At 40.7% G+C, this 19,842-nt stretch overlaps 1 protein-coding gene across 1 annotated transcript in view; it reads right to left on the bottom strand.

Annotated features, from left to right (window-relative positions):
* The window catches only part of LOC126278493 (phospholipase B1, membrane-associated-like), a 135,803-nt gene that overhangs the window by 111,800 nt on the left and 4,161 nt on the right, over positions 1-19,842 (bottom strand). The gene's annotated exons all lie outside the window — the stretch shown is intronic.

The raw sequence follows: 19,842 nt of genomic DNA, 5'->3' as shown, positions 1-19,842 counted from the left end.
TTGTAAGACATTTCCAGGGGCAGATGTGGACTCTGACCACAATCTATTGGTGATGAGATGTAGATTAAAACTGAAGAAACTGCAAAAAGGTGGGAATTTGAGGAGATGGGACCTGGATAAACTGTCTAAACCAGAGGTTGTGCAGAGTTTCAGGGAGAGCATTAGGGAACAAGAATGGGAAAAGAAATACAGTAGAAGAAGAATGGGCAGCTTTGAGAGATGAAATAGTGAAGGCAGCAGAGTATCAAGTAGGTAAAAAGACGAGGGCTACTAGAAATCCTTGGGTAACAGAAGGTATATTGACTTTAATTAATGAAAGGAGAAAATATAAAAATACAGTAAATGAAGCAGGCAAAAAGGAATACAAACGTCTCAAAAGTGAGATCGACAGGAAGTGCAAAAGTGGCTAAGCAGGGATGGCTAGAGGACAAATGTAAGGATGTAGAGACATATCACTAGGGGTAAGATAGCTGCTGCCTACAGGAAAATTAAAGAGACCTTTTGAGAAAAGAGAACCACTTGTATGAATATCAACAGCTCAGATGGAAACCCAGTTCTAAGCAAAGAAGTGAAACAGAGGGTCTATACAAAGGCAATGTAATTGAGGACAATATTATAGAAATGGAACAGGAGGTAGATGAAGATGAAATGGGAGACATGATATTGCGTGAAGAGTTTCACAGAGCACTGAAAGACCTAAGCCGAAACAAGGCCCCGGGAGTTGTTGTCTAACATTCCATTAGAACTACTGATAGCCTTGGGAGAGCCAGCCCGGACAGAACTCTACCATCTGGTGAGCAATATGTATGAGACAGGGGAAATACCCTCAGACTTCAAGAAGAATATAATTCCAATCTCAAAGAAAGCAGGTGTTGACACTTGTAAAAATTACCGATATATCAGTTTAATAAGCCACGGCTGCAAAATACTAACACGAATTATTTACAGACGAATGAAAAAACTGGTAGAAGCCGACCTCGGAGAAGATCAGTTGGATTCCGTAGAAATTTTGGAACACTTGAGGCAATACTGACCCTACGACTTATCTTAGAAAATAGATTAAGGAAAGGCAAACGTACGTTTCTAGCATTTGTAGACTTGGAGAAAGCCTTGGACAATGTTGACTGGAACTACTATCTTTCAAATTTTAAAGGTGGCAGGGGTAAAAAACAGGGAGCGGAAGGCTATTTACAATTTGAACACAAACCAGATGCCAGTTATAAGAGTCGAGGGGCACGAAAGGGAAGCAGTGGTTGGGAAGGGAATGAGACAGTGTTGTAGCGTCTCCCCGATGTTATTCAATCTGTATATTGGGCAAGCAGTAAAGGAAACAAAATTCGGAGTAGGAATAAAAATCGATGGAGAAGAAATAAAATCTTTGAGGTTCGCCGATGACATTGTAATTCTGTCAGAGTCAGCAAAGGACCTGGAACAGCAGCTGAACGGAATGGACATTGTCTTGAAAGGTGGATATAAGATGAACATCAACAAAAGCAAAACGAGTATAATGGAATGTAGTCGAATTAAATCGGGTGATGCTGAGGGTATTAGATTAGGAAATGAGACGCTTAAAGTAGTAGGTACTGGGAGATGAACAAGCTTGCAAGGAATAGAGCAGCATGAAGAGCGGTATCAAACCAGTCTCTGGACTGAAGACCACAACAACAACAACAACAGTGCATAATAAGTACTATTTGCGCAATGACTCTTGCATAAGAGAATTATTTTTTTGCTTTGCGTTAAGAGTACAAAACTACTCAGTAAAATAAAAAATTTTTCTTCCATATTTATTGTTCTTCTATGGAATTATTAAGGTTATTAATAGTTACAATTCTGAGTTTCTAACTTCGGTTACAGTGTAAGGGATATCCGTGAATCACATGTTTGCCCTCTAACCACCAAGCAGCTTTCAAAACTGTACCGCACTTTGTAACAAACCTTTAATAATGGCACATAGATAAATAATCTATGACCATTATTTATTTAGTAATAAGTAATCCTTTTTATGAAGTAAGAAATTTCTGTCTTTCTTGCGGATATAATTTTTGAGTGTGGATTTTTATTGATTTCTGGATAAATTATTATAAGTAGACTATTTCGTCCTGATTGCCAATTTTGATCAGTAATAAAGAACAATTTATGGATATTTATAGGACACCAGTAAGATGAAATGGTTTTCACTCACATAATGCTACTGTCAGAGGCAGTGGGAGCCTTAGGATACTCCTGATCAATTTCATATAAATTAGATCTTGGGATGTAATTCATGGTAAAACAAGGTAGTCCCTCCTACAAAGGGAAGAAACTATTCTCTGGTATTGACAATTGAAACGAAATTGTAGAGAACAAGACTCTTTCCTATATGGGAAAACACATGTAAATATTTCGTTGTGGTCAGATACCATAATGAAAAGGAGTAATTACACACTTAGAAATGTAGTTTAAGTTGACTTTGTGCACTACAGTGAACTTATGTAATGGTAATGGTCCTTAAATGATGTGAAACAGTGTTTCAAGCAAGCTAATTAAGACGCTAATTTACACACAATAAGTTAACAATCACAAAAAAGGAATCATAATATTTAACAATTGAGCTCTGATGTAATTCATGGTACTCGAATGTTACACAAATGACTATTGGTGGATACTCCACAACTACTACATACGAGTTTAACCGTACTGATATAACAAAAGTCATTGTATTTGTGATGTAACTGCCACAATTAACGCAAATGATAAGCTGAAAAGAACCATATGCATACAAAAGAGACCACTGTGAGACGTTATGTTACGTACCTTTGCTAAAAATTAGTTTAGTCTTTCCCATGGTTATTCAGCCATACTCAATTATAGGGGGCGGCATATGTGAGGGAACAGGTGGATCTTTTTTTTTCTTTAAAAAAAAACACGAACGTTTGGATAGCATGTGTACCCACAGCAGTCATTATAACTGAGAACGTGCGGATATTTTGAACTAGTTTCGATCAACATACGAAGGTAATCCCAAAAGTAAGGCCTCCTATCCTTCTATAAGTACATAGACCTGTTTATTTCTACCATGGTTTACATCAGTTTACAGCTTGAACATTTAGCTATTTTTGACATAATCACAATTTCTGTCGATTCATTTTTGTAGACGCTGTGGCAGTTTTTGTATGCTCATGTCATAGCAGCTCGCCGCCATGCCGTTCAGAAAGTTATGAACCTCTTCGTTCACATCGCCTCCGTAACTAAATTGCTGGGACCAGAATTAACGCTAACAGGTACTGTGAGACTGAAAAAACTCAAACGGGCGATTCAGAACCGGGGAAGAGGATTGTTGAGCAAGGCCGTACACATTCTCCATGGCAACGTTCGCCCACACACTGCTCGGCAAACCTTTGCTCTCCTGCAACAGTTTCAGTGGAACAAAATCACCCACCCACCATATAGTCCTGACTTGGCGTCCAGTGGCTGTCATCTGTTCCCTAGGTTAAAAGAACATTTGGCCGGAAAGGAGACCTTCCTTTTGGGATTACCTTCGTATAATTATACACTCCTGGAAATTGAAATAAGAACACCGTGAATTCATTGTCCCAGGAAGGGGAAACTTTATTGACACATTCCTGGGGTCAGATACATCACATGATCACACTGACAGAACCACAGGCACATAGACACAGGCAACAGAGCATGCACAATGTCGGCACTAGTACAGTGTATATCCACCTTTCGCAGCAATGCAGGCTGCTATTCTCCCATGGAGACGATCGTAGAGATGCTGGATGTAGTCCTGTGCAACGGCTTGCCATGCCATTTCCACCTGGCGCCTCAGTTGGACCAGCGTTCGTGCTGGACGTGCAGACCGCGTGAGACGACGCTTCATCCAGTCACAAACATGCTCAATGGGGGACAGATCCGGAGATCTTGCTGGCCAGGGTAGTTGACTTACACCTTCTAGAGCACGTTGGGTGGCACGGGATACATGCGGACGTGCATTGTCCTGTTGGAACAGCAAGTTCCCTTGCCGGTCTAGGAATGGTAGAACGATGGGTTCGATGACAGTTTGGATGTACCGTGCACTATTCAGTGTCCCCTCGACGATCACAAGAGGTGTACTGCCAGTGTAGGAGATCGCTCCCCACACCATGATGCCGGGTGTTGGCCCTGTGTGCCTCGGTCGTATGCAGTCCTGATTGTGGCGCTCACCTGCACGGCGCCAAACACGCATACGACCATCATTGGCACCAAGGCAGAAGCGACTCTCATCGCTGAAGACGACAAGTCTCCATTCGTCCCTCCATTCACGCCTGTCGCGACACCACTGGAGGCGGGCTGCACGATGTTGGGGCGTGAGCGGAAGACGGCCCAACGGTGTGCGGGACCGTAGCCCAGCTTCATGGAGACGGTTGCGAATGGTCCTCGCCGATACCCCAGGAGCAACAGTGTCCCTAATTTGCTGGGAAGTGGCGGTGCGGTCCCCTACGGCACTGCGTAGGATCCTACGGTCTTGGCGTGCATCCGTGCGTCGCTGCGGTCCGGTCCCAGGTCGACGGGCACGTGCACCTTCCGCCGACCACTGGCGACAACATCGATGTACTGTGGAGACCTCACGCCCCACGTGTTGAGCAATTCGGCGGTACGTCCACCCGGCCTCCCGCATGCCCACTATACGCCCTCGCTCAAAGTCCGTCAACTGCACATACGGTTCACGTCCACGCTGTCGCGGCATGCTACCAGTGTTAAAGATTGCGATGGAGCTCCGTATGCCACGGCAAACTGGCTGACACTGACGGCGGCGGTGCACAAATGCTGCGCAGCTAGCGCCATTCGACGGCCAACACCGCGGTTCCTGGTGTGTCCGCTGTGCCGTGCGTGTGATCATTGCTTGTACAGCCCTGTCGCAGTGTCCAGAGCAAGTATGGTGGGTCTGACACACCGGTGTCAATGTGTTCTTTTTTCCATTTCCAGGAGTGTAGTTTGTTGGCCGACATATTAGGGAGAATTTTTTTTCGTTTGGTGGGAATTTCTATGTATGAGGTACTCGTGGAGCGTCGTGTGGCGACAGGGGGTCTCCTTACGACGTGGTTGGGTCACATACAGTGCTTTCTAGGAGTTTGTAACGCCTTGAGCCGCACCATGGAACCCTCCTGGAGAAGTTCTTTGACGAAGGCCTTCTCAGCAATCAAAGAACAGGTAGCAGATTCAGTGCAAAACGTCTCCGTTAGTTCTCAATTTATGTTGTTTCCAACCAGAGAGTATCTCGCTTTTGTTAATGGAATAATTCATTGTTCAAAGACTCATATAAGCATAATAAAAGAAGTCGTATAGTATACGGATTTTTTATCAGTAGCTTGAGAATATAGAAAGTTGTGTAATTTTTTTCCATATTTTGCAAGGTAGTTTCCGACCAACCACGGTGTCGACCACGGTGCCGACCAACCACGGTGCCTAACTGCATTTAGTCGGCCCGAAGCTCCCACTTTCCCCGAGAGAGGTGGCGCAGTGGCTCCCATTCGGGATTTAGGTTTTCCGTGATTTCCCTAAATTACTCCAGGCAAATGTCGGGATGGTTCCTTTGAAAGGGCACAGCCGAATTCCTTCCCCGTCCTTCCCTAATCCGATGACACCGATGACCTCGTAGTTTGGTCTCTTCCCCCAGAAACAACCCAACAACCCTCCCACTTTACTACGGTGATTTTTAATCTGAAGTAATTCCAGTGCCTCAGATAGTACGCCACCTCCACTGGTCACCGAAACAAATCAAACGTCCGACAAATGGCTCTAAGCACAATGGGACTTAACATCTGAGGTCGTCAGTCCCTGGACTTAGAACTACTTAAACCTAACTAACCTAAGGACATCACACACACATCCATGCCCGAGGCAGGATTCAAACCTGTGACCGTAGCAGCCGCGTGGTTCCGGACTGAAGCGCCCAGAACCGCTCGGCCACATCGGTCGGCTTCGACTGTATGGTACATTTATATTTTATTTGATGTCATTTCGGTCAATTGCGAATCAGGTGTTGCTGCTTCAAATAGGTTTCCAGTTGTCCAGATGGGACTGCATGAGGCCACTGAGCAGTCAATTTCTTTTAAATTATAGGGCTAAGAAATAGGAGAATCCGCTTGACCCGCCAACGAAATGATTGACCCAGTCTGAGCATAAAACAGGACCCCGTGTTGCTGTAAGACAAAACCAGATGAGACAATGAGGACTTGTTGATAAGAAGGAGGTGTTTTTGAGCCAAAGCAGCATTTTCGTCTCTTTTTATTTTTGCAGAAGTGTGGGTATCTGTGGCCGTCCTGCATGTCTGGTTCAACTGTGTGGCTTATCCATCTTGTGGTGTATAGCAGATGTTTGCATTCGGCTCCCACGAGCTGAATGGCATCGAACATCACACACGGCAGTGGTTGGCACTCTGGACTCGCATTTGAGAGGACGACAGTTCGAATCTCCTACCGGGCACCCACATTTAGGTTTTCGGCGATTTCCCTAAATCGCTTAAGGTAGACGCCGGGAAGATTCCTTTGAAAACGGCGCGGGCGAGATTCTTCCCCATCCTCCCCTAACCAGAGGACCAGAGCTTGTTCTCCGTCCGTAATGGTCTCATTGTCGGTGGGACATAAAATTCTAACTTTCCTTCCTTTCTTTCCTTCGAACATCGTTCTCCAGCATTTCAGGGATTCTCCGCGAGGCAATCTGATGTCGCGAGGCTCCGCAACCGGGGCACCTTGACCTACTGCACTTAGCCGCACAACCGGCCAGAAACCTGTTCTGCTTGACGCAACAGGAAAATTAGCCGATTATTCTTCCGTGAGGTAAATTGCCGCTGTACGTACGTGCCATTTCATACTATGTAACAGACATTCTGTGCTGTTGCACTGTATTCTTGAGGCAACGCAACTCAAATTCGAATCAGTACGAATCTGCAACTTTTTGTAATAGCTTTATAACACTGTACTGAAAATAGAGTAACACAGAATGTTCCATAACGTGAGAAAAGCACGTGCTGGCAATACGAATTTATTCCGCTCTATTTGTCTTAAAAAGCCTGGTAGTCTGCAATCAAGTGATAGCATCTGTTGCACTTATATTTTTACTTTTGGTTCTCACGACCGGTTCCAGCCACCAAGGTCATTTTCCAGTTGTTACATGTTTATCGTCGTGAGAAACAGTCTGTGTACTCTCACGACGACAGACGACTATATAGACATGTAACAACTGCAAAATGGCCTCGGTCGTCGAAACTGGTCGTGTCCCAAATACACTTCGCAATGTGAGTCAGAAAGTCACTTTATAAATCAAATCCTCCAACCAATCTCTTCCACCTAAATATCTTTTTTCAAAAGGCATGAAATTATTTCCTTTCTGACTTTTGTCATGACTGATACATACATCTGTTAGAGCAGCACAACATTTACAGTTTCTGAATTTTACTTTGGATCCGTTCAGTCACAACTTAATGAAACAAATTTTTCTTCCAATAGTTGTCTCACCCTTATTATTCTCATGGAATTTTAAATGGCTTAGTACATCTACATATCTGGGTTCAAACTGTTTTGTTTTATATCTAGGACTTTATATATTATGAAAAGCTCTGACACTTTCTACTTATCTAAGATGAAGTGATAATAAAAATTTCTGTTTACAATTGTGTACATGTTTGTTTACATCTGCACTTCTTCTGCTTATTGCCATAGGAAATTTGGTTTTCACATTACAAAAACTTTATCTTACTGTTATGTTTTGCATAGTGTTGTTAACTGTTAAATATTATTGCCAAGTGTAGAATGTGTGTTTCTGTCTGTCTGTTCATGTGTATGTGTGTGTGTGTGCTTGTGAGTGAGTGAGCGAGAAGAGAAAGAGAGACACAAAGAATGAATGACTCACTCTTTCTCTCACTTTCAAACACACACGCACGCACACACACCACACACACAAACACACATACACACACACACACACACACACACACACACACATCATCTGCACGTAACTCTCTTTTCCAACAGTCTTCTCACTGGTTTGATTCAGCCGGGCACGAATTCATTTCGTCTGTCGACCTCTACGGCTTAGAACTGCACATTACTACATTGAAGAGCCAAAGAATCTAGTACTCTTGCTTAATATCGTGTTTGGGCCCCTGCGAGCAGCACACAGAAGTGCAGCAACATGACGTGGCCTGGACTCGACTAATGTCTGAAGTAGTGATGGAGGGAACTGACACCATGAATCCTGCAGGTCTGTCCTTTTTTGCTTCCAGAATTTTGTGCTTGATCTTGCAATTTTCTTGTTCCCTCTAGTTTCTTTTACTTACTGTGTATTACCCGTCTTCCCCTATAAATGACTACCATTTTTCTTAGAATTTCTATCACCTTGCGCCATTTTGCACTATCAAACGTTTTATCGAAGTCGACAAATCTTATGAATATATTTTGATTTTCCTTTAGTCTTGCACTTGTTGTCGTGCGAGACGTCAGACTGCCCCTGAGGTGCCTCTTCTTTTACTAAAACGAAACTGATCGTCATCTAGCACATATTTAAGTTCCTTTCTTGTTCTTCGGTGTATTGTCCTTATCAGCAACTAGGTTGCAAGACCTGTTACGCTGACTGTGTGTTAGTTCTCGCACTTATCTCTTCTTACTATTTGCGGAATTGCGTGAATGATATTGTTTGGAAAGTGCTTGTATGTCGTCAGGAGCAAACATCCTACACACCAGGCTGAACAGTTGCCAGTCCCCATAATGATTTTAGAAATTCGAATGAAATGTTATCTACCCCTTCTGCCTTATTTGCTCTCAAGTCCCCCAGAGCTCGTGTACTGGATCCCCTGTTTCTTCCATATCGACTCCTGTTTCTTCTTCTATCACGTCATCAGACATGTCCTCCCTCTCATGGAGGCCTTCCAACTACCCTTTTCACCTATTCGCTTACTCCTCTGCATTCAACAGTGGAAATCCCACTGCACTATTCATATTACAGCACTTACTTCTAATTTCACCGAAAGTTGTTTTGAGTTTTCCATGTGCAAGTCACTACTTCTAGACTCAACCTTTGAATTTCACTTTTTCAGATTTCTTATCTTCCGTGCTGCGCTTTACTTGCTGAAATTTTACATTCCGGCTCGTAGAATGTTACGCCTTCGTTCGTTATTCCATCTTTTTCTCATAGTCACCTCCCCGTTGGCAGCCCGTCCTGGAGATCTGAAGGATTCATCCGGAAGGAGAGATCAAAATGACAGTTTTCAGTTGCAGGCAATATATCCTATGGAATTACCTCGACACGTAAAAAAAGTTCGACAGTGTAAAATGGTACAAGATGCTCGAAATTATGAGAAAAATAGAAGAAAGTTACAGGGAAAGACGGCTAATGTATAACATACACAAGATCCAAAAAGGAACAATAAGACTGGAAAACCAATAACTAAATGCTCGGATTCTACTGTTCAATTTATATATGGAAGAAGGACTGGCTGAAATAAAAGAAATGCACAAGTGTCGGCATTGAAATTCAGAGCGGAAAGATGCTAATGTTAAGACTACTGTTCTCAGTGAAGTGACAAAGAATTGCACGATCTGTTCCATGGTATGAACAGTCTAATTAGTATAGAATAGTGATGCAAGTATACCGGAGAAAGACAGAAGTAATGAAAAGATAAAGAAACGAGAATATCGAGTAACTTGACATCAAAATTGGTGAAACCGCAGTGACGGACGAACCAACAGGAAGTTTCCAGGATCGCCTGTTTGGAGCACACGCTTGTAAGGTAGGGATTCATGCACAGTGGAAAAATCTGAACACAAGAGAGTCACACCGTTTGGCATGTGCTGCTACATAAGAACGTTGAAAATTTGATGGACTGACATGGTAAGAAATGAGGAGTTCTCTGCAGAATCGGCGAAGAGAGGAACATATGAGGGGTCAGGAGAAAACACCAGGCAAGTCATCTTTTATAAAACTTACGAGAAAGCAATTTTAAAGTTTGACCTGTGATTACGTCGAAATATAAGGATCTAAAATACTCTTTATTTCATAAATTAAAGGTCTTGGGAGCTTTGAACATGGAACTAGCGCTGTTTGCATCGACAGTGTTCCCAGAACGAAGTACGAGTAATTTACTGAAATGCGATGAAACGTGACTTTGTAGGAGGAAGGACGCAAGTAAGTCAAGCGAAACAGATGCAATAATTCCACAATAATCGCATATAAATGAATTTCTGGTTGTAATGATAGAACGATAGCACTCATGTTCGCTTGTATTTATCCGTGGGTCAGCTGAATAAAAAGCTTCACACTATCAGGACGGAAAAACTTAAATTGGCTTTGCAATTTCTTATATTCTAGCCGTGACTCTTGTAGGAGATCTATAATAAGGAAGGGAATTGTACAAGTTAAATTACAGTGAATAGAAGGTAAATGTGAAGCTATTGCGCACTAGACAAGCAAGAAATTCTGAAGTTAATCACACCATTATAAACAGGCGTGGGCATTTTAAACAGCCCATCCATTGGTTGACAACGTCATGGAGTCCTCCGGGATAAGTCGTTTGCTATTCCAGCATACAGCAGTGGCTGCATTCAAATACATTACCTTAATAGGCTGAGTTTTGAAATGGCATTTTGCATTGTAATTTGAGTCCAACAGTGTTTCTCATTTCTTGATTAACATTGACCACAGTCAAAGGAGATGACTTACATCTGGATGCTTCGATAACTTCCTTGAAATCTTCCCGTTTCCATAATCCAGCATTTTTATCTCCCTATAATAACCCTGGCAACGTACGGGGAATGTAATTTTTACCTTTTGCAAGCCACTAAATTGATTGACAGTTACATAATTAATAAAGGGGAATATAGGAAACTTTTTTATTTTAAGCACCAGCAGAATCACAAAATATATATTATGTTCCAAGAGGATTATCCAGCATTCAGGTATATGACAGGAACGATCATTCAATGCAAACAGTTAGTAAATATTGGCTCTAAAGCGCATATCTCAAGAGCATCATCCATACTGTGAAACATATCTGTAGGCTTTTTGCTTCTTACATTCTTAGTGGCGAAGTATGGATCAGAAACAGAAAAAACAGTAAACAAGGGATGTTAAGAGCTACGAGCACTTGTTCATATTCTTCTTAAGTGCTCATAGTTCTGAACGCGTGCATTTTCAAGCCCATGTTTACTGGACATTTTGCTTCGAATGATCTTTCCATTCATCTCGCTGAATACTGACCATCCCTCCTGAACACCCTGTATGGAGCTCTTCAGTGTTCTCATCAAAGGATGAGAGACGAAGTTAAATAGGAATGACCTCATTTCATTTGCGTCATTTTTCACAATGCATTCAGAACAAAACAAAGAAAAAAGGGTTCACCGGTTGCAAGAACATAGACGCTGAACGAATACATCGAAAGCCAACCCTTGAAGTAAACGTCAATAGTTATTATAGTCAACACGGATATTTTTTGCAACGTTTCTGCAGATACCCATCTTCATTTTGCTTTCGCATGCCTCCAGTTTACCGATGGGAGCGATTGCACAGGTATTCCGTGCCATCTCGTGGTCGGATGAGTGACCTCTGACTTCTCTGCTTCTTTCCCCAGAGAAATTGACTCATCTGGTTCTTTTCCGTTACAGCAAAACTTTGAATGCTAATGTCTCTGGAGTCACTTGGCTTTTTCTTTTAGTTTTAGCCTCTGAACAGATGCCGAAGATCTGTCTCAATCGAGCTGTAGGCAATTTTTTTTTTTTAAAGTAACTTTCCTGTTTCTTTTTTTCCACTGCCCCTACATATGGAAACACGGATAATACGAAGGGAAAGGATGATAGGATATGTGTTAAGACCTCAGGGGAATAACTTTCATGTTTAGAGGGAGATACAAAGTGTAAAAACTGTTGGGCACACAGAGGTTGCAATACAACCAGTAAATACGAGTAATTGAGGACTCAGGCAGCAAATATAAGATGAAGAGGTTGGCACAGAACTCGAATGATGATTTTAAAAAAATCGAGCCAGAACGTTCTCGTCGCCAGTCAAATACCAGTTCATACCGTAGCAACTCCCCCTGCCCCTCTAACACACACACACACACACACACACACACACACACACACACACACACACACACACACACACACACCTGATATCACAACACACACGTATATCAGTTGGTAATAACATTCAACAGTTGGCAACACCATCCAAAACATAATTCAAATTAACTAATGTTTAATTCTTAGCACTACTGAAACGAAATTTCATATGGCAATAAGCAGAAGACTAACAGCTGTAAAGTAGGTCAGAAGTATAAAGTAGGACAAAAGAACACATGTAGATCAGCATATTCAACATTTGTAAGTAGAAATTTATACTACCCCTAGACCAGTCTGGCGGCAGCATTAAAATGTTGGCTCGAAACAGGGCACCGAAAAGGAATGAAGGAGTAATAATTTGTAGCTTCAGTCAGACAATGTACTTTATTGACTAATAATCTCACATAATTGTTCGTCTAACCGCACAAACTTGTGAATTTCTAAGACTTTGTGTTCTATATTTTATAATGAAGTCAAGTAAATGTCCTGCTTATTTCATTATGTGAAGTTGTGGTATCTGATAAAAATGGTTTTCCCTGAAACCAACATAAAAATGAAAACCAAAGATCAGGGAGACAGTTCGCGGATGATAATTGTATACATGGTACTCGCAGTGCCAAAACACAACAAGAACATAAATATCTGCATAGAAACACCGCTTTGTTGTTGCTTAGTTGACCCTAATAGGTGTAATGTGTCTAAGTGTAATGTGTCGCTCATAAATAGACGACTGGCGAAAGATTCCTCGAAGGTGAAATAATTGTAAAATATCTGGTTGTATTCGATAAACGCTACCTAAATAATAGTAAAATATCTAGGAGTATTCAGTGAACGCGACCTAAAGTTGAATGACCACATAAAACTAGTTGCAGGAAAAGAAACGTCAGGATGAATTTCATTTTAAGAAGCTTAAGACAGTGCAGTTCACCGGTGAAACATGTAGCTTACAAAACCCACGTTCCACTGGTTGAGGAATGTTCTGCATCAGTCTGTGATTCTTAAGAGATAGTGTTAACAGGACAGACAGTCAAGATAAAATTTTAGGAAGTGCGGTACGTATATTCTCAAAAAACTCCAGTGGCAGACGCTACCGTACAACAGAGGCGTCGTGTATCACAGAAAATTTTATTTTGAAATTATCAAAGCTTACGTTCCAAAGAGAGTCTGACAACGTACCACTTCACCCACATAAGTCTGCTGAAACGACCACGATGGGAAAAATGAGAGAAATTAAAGCTTATATATAGCTTTACCTGCACTTTTCCTGCGTAGAATAGGAGAAGGAGGAAATAAATATGACAATGTACCCTTCACTACACACTTTAAGTAGGTTTGGGTAGTACATGTACAGATATAGACGTAGATGTAGTTTTCTTGCAATAGTAGTTAGATTCCTGGACAACATACAGGTATGTCCCCTATTGAATTGAGATATCTTCAATTTCTTATGAAACGACTGTATTTGCCCGTGGCTTTGATAGAAGCGGAGCAAATACCAGTATCTAAGATTGAAAACTATAATTCCACACTTTTTTATTTACATATCAATACTTATTCGATCTTACGTCATAATTAACAATGTATGTATCTCACGTATTTAAATACGTTTTTTCTTCTGTTCTATGAAGTGGCCAAACAATCGTACCTCCTTCCAAGCGTATGGCACCAAGGAAACTGCATGATCTTGCAACCCTGCTTCCAGAGCTCCGCTGTTGGATAAATTAACGCGATAAGTATAGAAGTTTACCAAATAATGAGCACGGTGGGCTGGGATTTGACGAACCACCGAAAGTCTCACTCGTGAAAGACTAAGTTTCATAGTGAACTTTCCAAAAACATTTCCCCTCCCGTGAGTTTCAGAGGCCGTTGGCAGCTATTTTATTGGCCCTGTCGACTTTTCCTGACCTCCAAGAGTGTGTATAGTAGGGTGCTAATCAGTTGAAGTATTTCCGAGGATAAGACTTACGTCACTGCAAACCACATTAGCAGCAAGCTGAAATGTTACGCAGTGTACTCACTTGCAAACCTACAAAGCAAAATAAGCCAACAAAAATTGAAGGCAAGATCGGAATGTGATTTCGGAAAATTCATCTTTCGTTCACCTAAATAAAATCTCTAAATGTAACATAAGTACTGAAGCAGTAAAATAGTTGATGTTGAACTGTTAACTACCTTACACAAATAACCATATCCTGCAGAAACATACGGGTCATTAAATAACTAACACCAAACCAACGGAATATCTTCTTTTAAGGAATACATTGGCATTTGATTGTTTGTATATTTCCCGTGCACGATCTAGATTTCGGCATCCAATCCGTTATTAAGTACAATGGTCTTAGATCATTAATATATTTTTCTGTGTACTGTGTAGGATGACAACTATTTCATGCCATTACCGAAAGCTATGTTCTTAGACCATTAACACCATTTTGCTGTGTGCTTCGCAGGATGACTTGTCATGCCATTACCGAATATTATGATCTTAGAACGTTAACACCATTTTGCTGTGTACTTCGCAGGATGACTTGTACTCAGTTCAACACATTTGCTGGTCGTGATGTAAATGCTACAAAATTAACGTCTTGTAGGAATGCAGCACATTACCGTAAAAGCACATCATATCTCGGAAAATCAGTCCAAAGCCTGGTCTCAGAATATTGTATTCGATAATGGCGTGAAATAACATGTCCTCCTGCACAGTACACAGCGAAATACGTTGATAGTCCAAGATCATTGTAATCGATAATGGCGCGAGAGCTGAAATCTAGACTGTACACAGGGAACATGCAGAAATGTACAGTCAAATGGAGGTGTATTATTTCAAAAACTACTGTATGACTGTGGCTGTGCAACATCGAAAACATTTTAGGGAAAAAATTGTGTACAATTACACGAAATTAATATTAGAAAGTCATAGTGGATAACAAGAATCACCTTCCGTTATAAGACTGGAGCAATTGTTTTCGGCATTGACGTCCAGCTGCAGACTACATTTAAAAAACGGAGAAACGCTGGTTTCCCTTCCGCTAAGTAGCAACAACGTAACTGACAGAAGGTTGAAAGTCGTCTTCTATAGACGTCTTTTATAGTATGTATGCTGGCACTGATAAGCACTTACATGTCTCAAAGAACATGCAGTCACTCTTTCGTTTGGCAGAGTACCTTCATCTTTGGTCGGGAACCACAAAGTCACGTCTCCTTACCAAAAAATGGAAACATGCCTGGTGGAATGATTAGTGTGACAAACTAATCCTAACAAGACAACGAGCTTGGAACATTTGGAATGCAAACAAAAATGATAAAAATAGGAACTCCCTAAAAGAAGCCCGGAAGCAAGCTTCAAAAGGCCTTAAAAAGATCCAAGTTCAATACATAAAAGACCAACTAGCATCAATAGACTCCAACTTCAAACAGAACAATGCTACGGACTTTTACAAAACTTTCAAAAGTAACTTAAAGAAATACTCTCCTTCTAGTTTATTTTTCACGGACCCAAAAACGCAGAAAACTGCATACAATAGCATAGAGAACTGTAGAATACTTGCTGAATATTTTGAAGAACTACATAACTGTTATCCACCGAAAGAAAAATTTAATTTCAATATTGTAAACCCAACACCACCAGACTCCAAGCCGCCAACCACAAAAGAAATAAAAGAAATCATAAAAGAGCTTAAAAATAATAAAGCCCCTGGAGAGGTTAATATAGTTGCTGAACTATGGAAGTACTCTAGTGACAACATGTTACAGTGTCTATCAGAAATACTAAAAGAAATCTGGACAACACATAGATTACCACCAGACTGGACATCTGCATTAATACATCCACTACATAAAAAAGGGAAGAAAACAGATCCTAGCAATTATAGGGGAATCTCCCTCTTACCAGTGACCTCTAAGATCTTGTCTAAGGCGCTTTTAAAAAGAGCAGAAGAGATAATTGACAAACAGCTAGGAGAGTATCAGGCTGGATTTAGGAAGGGAAGGTCATGTGCAGAACAAATACTAAATTTAAAGAACATAATAGAAATGAGGAAAATCAGGAACTTAAAATATGTAATTATTTTTGAGGATTTTAAAAAAGCCTATGATTCAATTGACAGAAATACACTGCTTGATATCTTAAAAGAATTGGGACTCTATGCTAAAACAACTGCAATAATTAAAGGTACTTTGACAAATACAAAATCGAAAGTAAAATTTAGGGGAGAGCTCTCAAAATCGTTTGAAATAAAGTCAGGTGTTCGACAGGGATATGGTCTGTCACCTCTGCTTTTCAATTGTGTCTTGGAGAAGGTAGTTCGAGAATGGAGGAATGCCATCAATACTAAAGAAATTCAACTAGGGAGATGACATGGCATTGATTACAGATTCACTAGACAATGCCCAAGAACAAATAAGAGAACTACAAAAACAAGCAGCCAAAGTAGGACTAAAAATATCCTATGAAAAAACAAAGTTTTTGACAAACATCTGTGATGCTCCTCAACATATTGCAGTTGACAACAACACAATACACAAAACAGATTCCTTTAAATACCTAGGAGAGAGAATTACATACAATGCCAAAGAAAATATAGCTATAGAAACTAGAGTGCACAAAATGGAAAGAGTGTTTCATATGACCAAAAACGTTTACAATAAAAAATCCTTTTTCCTGGAACACGAAATTAAGACACTACCAAACAGTGGCCAGATCTGAAGCTCTCTATGCGGCAGAAACACTTAAACTAACAAGTAATGGAGATCTTGAGAAACTAGAGAAGGTCGAAAGAAGAATTTTAAGGAAAATACTGGGAGCTTCAAGAAACGATAATGCTGAATACAGATTAAGACCAAACAGAGAGCTATATCTGAAAACGGAGAAACTAACTGATGTAATGAGGAAGAGGAGACTAAAGTTTTTTTGACATATATTCAGAATGGATAACAACAGACTAACCAAGCGGATATTCACATAACTCAATAGCTACAAATCCAAGCCAGCATGGTACATAGAGACTGAAAAGGACATTGTAAATGCTGGAGTTGCAATAGACACAATAGAAAACAGAACACATTTCAGAAAGGCAGTTCAAAAGGCAGAATTTCAAGAGAGAAAGAAAATAACTAGACGAAAGTGGACTCAAGAAGAAAGGGAACAACACTTAAAAGGATGAAGGAAATTTGGAAACTGAGGAAATCTAATACAATGAACATTAACCAAAGTTGATTCATCGCAGCCTCCAAAAGGGTTATTCGAAAGAAGAACAGAGAAAAAACACTACCATCAAAGCACAAAAGAGGTGAATACGCTAGTGTTTAAAAGGCTCTGACTGAAAAATGGGTATCACCTGCCTCATTCCATCTTCCTCGGCACCTTTACAAATTTTAACCAAAAATTTTAGCATAGAAACATATTCGCGCTCCTTTTAACACGCAGCTCACCTCCCATTCCCACAAGCTTCCCTAACTGTAACTCACTCACTTCTACTAGTCCATCGCCCAAACCCCTCCTTACTATCCACTTCCACTTTCTCTTTCACACTCACTCATTCAGTCTAGCTCATGGTCATTATGTCATTGTTTCTCTCTGTCACTGTCTCCTGTGTCACAGACCACAGTCTCCTTCGTTCTGTCCTACTATTACAGTCTCGTCTCACTGTCGTTGTCTTCCTCTTGCTCTCTCTCGCTACTACTGTCTCATTCATTCTTTCCCACTGCTGCTCTCTCTTCAGTCACTAACTCTCTTTCTCGTTGCCATTGTCATTGCCACTGCCGTTGCTATTGCCTTAACTGTGGTCTGACTATTACTGGCTCTCATCCACTTCCACTTTCTCCCTCTCTTTATTTCTCTCCCACTGGTACTCTCCCTTCACTCTTTTCCTAGCACTGTTCTGTCACTCTCAACCATGTTCAACCGCCACTGTGTCCCTCTCTTTCTCTCCGACGTCGACAAGTAGAGTGGTGCCATGTGGGGACACAGGTGCTCCCTGTAAGATGGTTTAAGGCCGTCGCACTTAATTGGAAATTATGTTTAAAGCCCAAAGGGTGCGGGACAGTATGGTGTACTGAATAAAACCAACCCACTTTCAGGGGAAAAAAAAAGTGTGTTACATTATTTACTGGACGCCCCTCGTATATTAAGATAGAACACAAGTTGGAAAACACTAAGACAAGAAGATTCTGTACTGATTAGTACATAGAGGTGTATACTTGTGAATTAATACCGAAATTATAATTCTCTGTATACAGATCGCCACTGAGAAATTTTGAACTGTTTTGTGATAAATGTGGTTTCCTTACTGTCCCATTTGTCAGACGGAAGCTAACAGACAATAGTCTGTGGTGACTTCGTGTAGATTTTCTAAGGGATTCTGGTAGGAAAAAATGATCTGGAAACCTTATTTTCGATCCTTCAACTTCATCTTAGTAATTAATTGTCCAACACAGGTGACTAAAGAGAGTAGGTCATCAATTTATGTTTTCTTTGGTGAAGCTCACTGTAAGAAAATAACTGTTTACCCAGTAATAAATGCTCTCTCTGATCATGAAGCACGGTTAGTGGTTCAAATAGCTCTGAGCACTATGGGAATTAACGGCTGAGGTCGTCAGTCCCCTAGAACTTAGAACTACTTAAACCTAACTAACCTAAGGACATCAGACACATCCATGCCCGAGGCAGGGTAGGAACCTGCGACCGTAGCGGTCACTCGGTTCCAGACTGTAGCGCCTAGAAGCGCTCGGCCACTCCGGCCGGCGCACTATTAGTTACAATAAATAACATAGTGCCTTACAATATGAATACCCCAAGCTTCATTCACTAGCAATAATTAATGTTTCCAGGTTCCAGGATAAATATTTTGAAGAATAGTTTATAAGAGTTGACCTGGGACGACGTATATAATGAACCGCATGCTAATATGCTAAATTCATATCCTTATTTCAAAATAGTTTTCTATCTAAGCTAATCTGAAAAGACATTAAACAGACATATGAAGAAGCACACATCGCTTGACGAATTAAAATATCATGTGAAAGGAAAACGAAAATGCATCTTTTGGCAACAACGATAAGAGATCTTGCGATAGTTACACATTATAAAAACTACACAAAATTACTACGAAAAGGTATTTAAAAAATCAGTAACAAGCACATAACGTCCGAGATCAGTAATTCCGACAACAGACTTTAGGCCATAAGGAATGTAGTGAAACGAGAGATGGGACAACCAGTCACAGAATAGGTTAACATCACTAGTCAACTGAATGGAGGGGCTATAAATGATGAGTCAGAGGTAGCAAATGGATTTAATAAACCTTTCTTAAGTATGGTACAAAACATAGCGACAAGCAGATCAAGAGAAAAATCACAGCAGTAGGTTGAAAATGTAACTCATAAAATTCAGTCATTTGACTGTATCACCAGCTTCTCCTTCCAAAATTAAGAGAATTATGCTATCTCTGAAAAAATAAAAGTTCATTTGGTTTTGATGTTTCCAATACACTTCTAAAGATTTGTTCCCGTATAATAAGCCCCTGTCTTATCTGACATATGTAATGTATCACTAACTCAAGACATTTTTCCAGAGATACTGAAATATGCCGTTGTTGAACACCTTTTAGAATAAAGATTAGAAGGGAGATGTCAATAACTACCAACCTGTTTCACTGATGACATAATTTTCCTAAATTTTTGCGAACGTAATGTACAACAGAGTAGTATCTCACCTCAACAAGAATAATGTCTTCAGAAAGTCACAATATGGGTTTCAGAAGTTACT

The sequence above is a fragment of the Schistocerca gregaria genome, chromosome 1, assembly GCF_023897955.1.
Source record: "Schistocerca gregaria isolate iqSchGreg1 chromosome 1, iqSchGreg1.2, whole genome shotgun sequence".
NCBI lineage: Eukaryota > Metazoa > Arthropoda > Insecta > Orthoptera > Acrididae > Schistocerca > Schistocerca gregaria.
This window is presented reverse-complemented; position numbering and strand designations above follow the sequence as displayed.